Source organism: Antrostomus carolinensis, unplaced genomic scaffold (assembly GCF_000700745.2).
Source record: "Antrostomus carolinensis isolate BGI_N321 unplaced genomic scaffold, ASM70074v2 scaffold8616, whole genome shotgun sequence".
In the NCBI taxonomy this organism is placed as follows: domain Eukaryota; kingdom Metazoa; phylum Chordata; class Aves; order Caprimulgiformes; family Caprimulgidae; genus Antrostomus; species Antrostomus carolinensis.
The window spans coordinates 175,242-183,672 of record NW_010319781.1 but is presented as its reverse complement, the minus strand read 5'-3'; positions in this window follow the sequence as shown (position 1 = coordinate 183,672).

Sequence of the window (8,431 nt, the reverse complement as noted above, 5' to 3'; positions counted from 1 at the left end):
GCTGGCTGGGAGTTTTCTTCTTTTATGTTTCCGTCTTTTCTTGGACTTCTTCACCAGGAGGCAGCTGCTGTCTCAGCCACAGAGAGCCTGTGCAGCAGTAACTGACCCTGATGGTGTAGTCAGAAAGAATAGACATAACTTCTGTCCAGATGTCACATTGATCTGCATGGAGGGGAGGGAATGGGATGTCTGTTCAGCAAGATGAATAGAGTTCTCTCCCAACTCATTAAAGCTCGTTTTCCCATGAAGTGCTAGACACACATATGCACTTGTTCAATTAATCACTCAGGTGCCTAGAAAGGAGCAAAGTCCTCATGCTGCTCTCCCTGGCACTGTGACCTGATTTGACACTGTCACTAAGGCATGTGGGCATTTGTGGATAACATAAATATCCATAAGGCTACTCAGTTAGCTCTGTGTATTCCACTTGTACAGCTCCCACAGCTGCCACAGCTGAATGCCTTCCACAGCCTCTACGTTACTCACATGGTTTAAAGGAGCCCTATGGGGGCCTGGAGCCCATGGCTAAGAGAGTGGTCGGTATGACTAGAGGTGCAGCAGAGTTTGGCAGAAGTCATATTTTCCACACAATGTTTTTTCCAGGATAGGGAATATGCTTGTGGTCTAGAAGACATGCTGTCTTCTACTGCACTTGTTTGGGAGCATCAAGTCTCCCAGAACCCAGCCTGGTAACTGGAGAATGCCTTTGACAACTCTGTGATGGAGGTACTCTTCATAGAGGCAAAGAAACATTCTGGTGGCAGGTAACCACTTCAACACAGCCATTGGTAGGCAGCTGAGTTCCCTCAGCGCTACAGAAATACCAAATTTCCTTAGCTGATAAATGTTAGAATTTGTAGCAAAATTCTACTGAAGAGTGTGGCACAACTTCAAACTCAGTGACAAAACCCCTGCTTAACCAGGAAATATATGTAACAGGAATAAAGAGTTTGTAAACCTTATTACTCTATTTAGTGAAGATGGCTTTGTGTTCTTGCATCTGCTGAACCTGACTGTACGGACAGCACCTACAGCCCATTGCTGCTTCTTTTGCATAATGTGCTTGGAGACACTGGCCTGTCTCTGTGGAATTGAATTTAGAGGAAGTTGTTCTGTGAGTTGCACCTCAAGTGTGAATTGAAACTGCTACAGATATGGCTTTTCAGAAGGACTGGTAAGAAGTAAGTGGTTTACAGAGATTTTTCTTGTATGCCTCATTGCAGTCTTCTCCTGAGCTTATGGCTGTGAGATGTTTCAGAGAGGAATAGGGGTGTGCATATTGGAAGAGAGGCTTGAAATGAAGAAGAAATGTCCCATGGTAACCTTGCTGAACTCCCATGTTTGAAGTCATGCTTTATCCACCGTGATTGAGAGCATAGTCATGGCATTTGAATACCCAGACACTTTTATAGAGGATTTAAGACACTCTGCTCTGTGTTTTGTTCTTCATCATCCTAGATCTGCAACGTTTGATTTCACAAGCAGCAGAGTCTTAGCGAGTGAATTGAGAGAGCTGTTATTCACTCCTGTTACACTGTTGGATACCTGGTTTTGGTATGGCTTGGGGGTGGATAATATCCCTCATAACTTTAAAACAGGGATGTAGGGTATTGATCTGACAGCTCCTCACTGGGGTGCTCTCTTTTTGTCCACTACAAAAGAGTTTCCACCAAAGATTTGATGCTGCCTCTGACACACCGCCAGCATTGTTTGCTCTGTTGGCCTTATTTCCCTGTCTTGGTTGCATATGTAAAAGCCTGGCTTGGCCACAAATGATTCCTCTTACTTCTCCCTCCTTCTCTCTTTGGAAGAAAGAGGAGGTTAGATCTGAGCCAGAACCATCTCATAGCCCAAAAGGACCCTAGAGATGATGCTGTTAACGTGCAGGCTGCAGATAAATCAGCAACATGCAGTCCCATACTTTGTCCCTCTTTTTTCAGTTTGCTGTGTGTGAATTCTGTATTTGAGGCACAGTCCCGCACAGAAATGAGGGGCAACTACTTCATCCTTCAGTGTGCTCTTGGATGGTATTGATGCTGCGTACATTTCCCTATGGTGCTGTTTCTTCAGATATGTCTGTGCTGCAGCATAGTCAGCTTTAAATTAACTTGCTTGGATTGTTGTAGCTGTCAGACATTTTGCAGCAGTTTGATGCTAGTCTCCATGCTGCTGCATTAACAGGACTGCTGCATGCTGGACTGGGTGTTCTGGTGCCTTTTTAAGTGCCTCTGCCCTATGGCAGATGATGGGACTGTGGGACAGGTTCACTGACTGCCAAAGCACAAGCCTTGTGGGTAGGTAGGGCTGTGCAATGAATTCTTGTGGGTCTACATAGCTAGCATGGGTAATGGTAGCAATGAAGACCTCTCAGACAACATGAATATGTATACCAGGGTCCTTTCAGCGTTCCCCTGCAAATGCTCGAAACTGTCCCCCCACTGTCCTCAGATGGGTTTAACTCTCTGGTGTGTAAAATGGAAAAGGTTGTACCTGCAGCCTGGTAGTTGCCAATGATGATGTCACACAGGAACACTTCAGTGGAACAGTCTCTGTGCTAACCAGGTGGTGCTGGGGTGGAGAGTCTCTCACTTTGCACATAACTGGTACTTCCAGGCTTGAGAGCTGGGGACCCTTCCCTAGCACATTCATTAACTCTAGTGTTAGCCCAGTACCTTGAGCTTGCAGTTCAGTCCTCTTCTTTCTTAAGGTGTCTTGGAGCTCAGAAAAATGTATAAGCAAGGAAAAGCTTTCTATCTCTACCTCTCAGCCATTTAAGGTTAAGAGGACTTGATGAGATCTAGTCTGCATGGTGGTGGACAAGTCTTTCTGTTTGGAGATGTCTATGCTGCAGGGAGCTGCTGGCAGGAGGTTTGGCAGGGTGGATTGCTGCATCATGGAACTTGCCTTGAGCTTTGCAGAGGCATCACTGCAGGGGCTGGGTGCATCACTCACTCGGATGTCCCCCTGTGTGGTCCCAGGAGAATCCTGCGGCTGCCTCCAGCCTCTCCCTGTCTCTTCTCTCCATCCTTGATTTAACACAAAACTCCTGCAGAAGCTTTTAATAAATTTTGCTTTCCAAAGTCGTGTCTCTCTGCAGCACTGAGCTGTTTCCAGAGATGCTCTGAGAGTCCAGTGAAGGGGGAGGGAGACCATTTCTTATTGGTAATAGCTATCTCTAACTCTACAAATATCCCAACCTCTGGGGATGTACCTGAACTGATGGAAGGATGGTTTATGTTCATCCAGTTCCTGTGTAATGCTCGAAAATTGACAGGAGAGTAATACAGAAAATGTCTTTCTTTTCTAGGAAAGCAGAGCATGACTCTGTGCTTTCTTGTATTTCCTTCAGGGAAAATGGGGTTAAGAGCTGGTTTATATAAAAAGAAAGGAAGAAGAAGAAAAAAGATCAGTGCAATACAAACAAAGCTAAAGTCCTCACATTATGAGGTGGTTGCACAAACTAGTGAGGCAGAGGACAGACGAATGAGTGCTGAACTCTTGTAGAACTGAATGTCTACCACACAACTCCTGCACCTATTGGGCCGAGCATCCAGAGAGGACATGTCATAGTAGTCAAGGGGTTTGTTCACAACCTGGAAAGCACAGGTTTTGCAGCTCAAGACAACAAGGCAGAAATGAGAGAAGGTGGACCAACACCTGGAGCTTTGCAGTAGTAGAGACCATGCAGCCCCACATAAAAGGATGGTAAGAACAGAGGGGCATGGTAGGGAACTTATAGCCATAATGTGATACTGTAGAGGGGGAGAAAGTGTTTGAGTTCTGAATACTTTGGTTTTCTGTAGCATCAGGTATGTCTCACTTACTCTGGCTGACAGAGACAGGACCCTGAGTTAGAAACTTCTGCCAGATGCTGTGTGACAGTTGTTATTTTCTAATCTAGTTCCTACTGCAGCCCATCAGAGACTAATAAACACAGATTCTGTTCAGTCTTTGTTCACATATGAGCCATTACCTTGTACTTGGAATTCAACAGCTAAATAAGAGCTTTTTGCAAGAGGGGGACACTTGTATACATAATAAAAGTCGGGATAAAATGGGTGTGCAGAGTTAACTCATGACAATCTAAAGAATGCATTTAGTTCTTAAAATTTGTAGAGGTAAGCACTTTTTTTTTTTTTAAGCTTTAGTGAATGTATGAAATTGTTACAATATGCCCTTAAATTTGACACAGATCCTCAAATTGTTTGCAAACTGTTCCCTTTGACCAGGTCCTGTGCTATTCATTATTCTTGGTGTGTGAGGGGCCATTTAAGTCCATGGTATCATTAGTGAATCTGGACTGGAAGAAATCCAGACCAAATTATGTCTGGACTATTATGAAGATGGTGAAAGAAATTACATGTTTTAGATTGCTTCATGCTAGCAATGCTTCTGAAATTATCTTTTTTGTTTGTGCATTTGTGAGCTCTTTGCTGTCTGTGACTGGCTCTGTGGAGAAAAAAACCAACCCAACACAACAACAAAAAACCAAAAACCCCACCAAAAAACTCCAAACAACCCCCCCCCAACATTTCTATGCAAGTTTGTGAAATGCTGTTCAATAGCACAATATATTTAGAAAAATTTCTGCTTTTATTTTTATTTGTGAATGATCATTTTTCCTTTTTTCCTTTTTTTCTTGAGCTTTTAATTCAAGGGTAACTTGCAACACAAGTGCTGAAATCTCCTTCCCCACTCTGTTGCAGTGGAAACAGACTCATTAATGGACTCATTAATAATTTCTAGATGGATACTACCCAAGGAGATCTATGTGCTCTGAGTTAACGTGCCTGTGGCTACCTCTGCCAAGTGGACATCTATTAATTTCTCACCTCAGCCACAGAAATGGCTCCCTTGACGGAGGTGCTTTGCTATACCACAATACCCAGAGATTGCTGAATATTCATTATATCTGACTCCTGAAAGTGCTTTGCCAGCATATGGTATTGGAGCCAAGATGTTTTATTACCTCTTACCTTTTGCTTTCCTCAGAGAAAACAGTGGTGTGGCTTATGTTGTCATTTCAGTTAACTTTCTCATCTGAGCTCCTTCACTTGTGCTTTGCTTTGAGAAAGGGAACAGAAGGAAAAACTCTGATTTAGCCCTAGTGCTTTAGTTCCATGAAAGTGAAATTTACAGCCCTGTTAGTCTGCTGGAAGACTGATTAAAGACGACAAGCCTTTGAACTTTGTTTCAAACAAGAGGTGGTTGTAATAACTGTAATTTTCTGCTTTTTATTTCCCCGTGTTAGGGAGGGAGGAACTCCATTTACCTCTGTCACAGGGAAAATGAGGGATGTAGGTGCCCTGCATTCAAACAGCAGTAGCCACAGATCCTTTTTGTACCTTTTAAAATTGCATATGGCCATTTTTTCCCCTCTTTTGTTGTTTACTGAGACATAAAACCAGCCCACGCTGCTTTGTGTGCCTCCAGCCTGATTAAGGGTGAGTAGCAGAAATGATCCTACTATTATGTTGTAGGATGATAGTCTATGAAATCCATCTTTCAGGTGAAGTGAATAATAATTCCTTGATATTTCCCAACCCATTGTGTTTGCTGCTGATGTAAGAACATCAAAATAGCTATACAGAGACAGTCTGCAAGTCTGCCCCTGCAGGGTATTTTCTGTGGTCAACAGTAAACAAACAAAAAATTATATGAAACTACATATATGCATAGTGAGCTTTCTTCTGTTCCGTAGAAGTAAGTGCCAAATCCTTGTGACCAAACAGCTATGTACTCTTACAAGCTTATGCAAATTTAAAAAAAACCCCTCCACTTTTGACAAAATCCTCTTTTATTCACAGTTTTAAGAAAAGAGGGGGGAAAAAAAAAATTAAATATTGAAATGCATTTTTTTATCTTTATGTAAGTACTCACGAATTTGTCTTCATAGTTGTGAAATATTAATTTTAAAAGCACTTTTCCCTTATAGCCCCCTTGCCTATGGGTTGAAACTTAAGTTCAAACCATTACTCTGGCTGAAGGGTTCAAACCTGCTTTAATTGTCTCACAGAAATCTTCCCTACCAATGAGGCAGTAAGCAGAATTTTCATGTTTGTGAATGAAGGCAAGAGCTCCTGCTTTAGTGTTGTGCTTCACATTCAATACTGAAATATTCAATAAGGGAAGGAGCATGTTTTTACCCTGTGTTAGGGCAGTCCTGCATGGTCTGGGTCACCCAGATCTGGTGAACAAGAGCCCTGGGGAATTTGTGGTTTGCTTGTTGGTTTGACTTGTTCTTCAGAAATGTGAATTCAAATACCAGTAGGGAAAAGAGGGAACTGAATCCCAGTCCTTTGCCTGCAGTCTAGGGCATGAAAGAAAACAATGTTGTTATCTTATTGTCTGATGTATGCAGTCTTTAATGCCTGCATAAAGCATATGGCTCAAGTCACTGATAACCTGATAGACTGTGTTAATTCTTGTCTTTCATGAATTCTTTTTAAATTCAAGGGTGCAATGAATTCAGTATTTACACTTGCTGAGAAGTATTTAACTCTATGCAGTTGTTAAGGCTCCATTGCATTGATCAAGACATTCCTCACTGATTGCATGATGAGATTTGACTTTCTACTTTTCTTGTTCTGCAGCTGGTATTTTCACTACTCGAAAGGAATTTAGAGCAATAAACATGAGAATGGAGTGACAAATATGTCTTATTTCTTGGATACATTGCAGGGATCGCTTCATGCAAAATTTTATGTGCAAGCAATACAGACAGGAAGATGTAAGCAGAAAATAGTACCAGTGGTGGTATTTATGTGGAGCTACTCTGTTTTATACTAGTTTAGATTGAGGATCTTTATTCAAACTCCCTTGACATTACTGTGGTAAGAAGTTAATTCAGAACAATAATACCATATTCTACTTACTGTAGATCTTAGAGTCAAACTTTCATTGATGAAACTAACCATGTCCCCTAGTTCTCAGCTCAGTAGATATGCCTTCATAGTTGGAAATGAAATTACCTGGATTTTGAAAATACTTTTTCCACGCACTTAAAAACTGCCTAAAAGATTGTTTATGGAAAATCTGCTTTGGTTATAGAAGCAGAACAGAATAAACTGTGTGTCTGGCTACAGGCATCAGAATTAACAGTGAAAGAACTGGATTTTCCAGTTACTTATTCAGTGTTTGCCTTCACTATATTTAGCCACACTTTGCAAAATAATAGGTTCATGTACTCTCTCTGCCAACAGTATTAATATTTCAACATTACATAGCTAAAATAGAATTCTTTATTTGTTTCAGTATTAATTCTTTGTGTGCAGGTAGATACTGGCCTTAGCTTTGTGCTGCTCTTTGGAGCGCCCATATTTTGGCTTGGTTCAGACTTCATCTCAGCTGAGATGGTCAGTGGAGAGGACTTATGGATTTGCTTTTCAAACATAGGCACATTGCAATCACGCCTTGGTTTACAAGCAAACTAGAGAGTTGTCAAGTGGACAACATGATAGTTCTCTTAAACTCAGATGGAGGAAGTATAGTTGGAATAGGCGATGCCTGAATCTGCATGTAACTTGCTCTTCAGAGTAAACTTGCTTGGTAGTTATGCACCCACGATGATGAAAAAATGTACTAAGATTACTTTCCTCCCTTGTAGTTCAATACTTCCCTGGGTATTTTGCTGTGTAATCCTGTGATGTGTGGATGTGTTATAGTTTGTTGGTTTGGTTTTTTTTAATGACTTTTGTTAGTATGAAACCTTCCTGGGAGATCCCAAATCTCTTCTTACAACAGTTAAATGTACATGCTAAATCCCACAGACACACACACAAAGCAGGGCCGTGAAAGGGCTATCCCAGGGCATGATCTGCAAGATAACAGCATTTTCCTTGACTGCTGTGAGGCACCAGTTATATCATTCTGCTTGCTTTATCCTTACTTACAGTGTTGCCAGCCACTGAGCTTCAGAACCTAAATGTTAAGTCAATGGTGACCCCTTTCTCTCCCAATTACATCGGCTCGATCTGAAGTTTTTGAAGCCTTTTCCACCCCAGGTTTCTGTGTGTCATTCAGATATGTCAAGTCCAGTCCCTACATTGCAGACTCAGGAAGGCCTGAAGTGGTGCAGCAGCCCTGAGTAGCAGCAGAGCTCAGGAAATTAAGGAATCCTGTCATATTCATAACATGGGAGCAAGATTGCTCCTGTTAAGTTAGAGGTAGTTTATCCAAACGAAACTCTGCCTGTCAGTCATCGGTGGTGGTGTGGAAGGTAGAGCTTATAGAGCAGCCAGAGACATTTGCAAAGTCTGATGGAAGCTGATTTCACTTGTACATCAAGAGATGGATGCTGGAGATGTGCATTTATTACCCTCTTCCACAATGTATTTGGATCATTTACCTTGTTAATTTTATTCATGGAAAAATTCTCCATTTCCTTTAATGCAAGAAACTACCAGTGAAGAGTTCTCTGTGTATTAAAAGG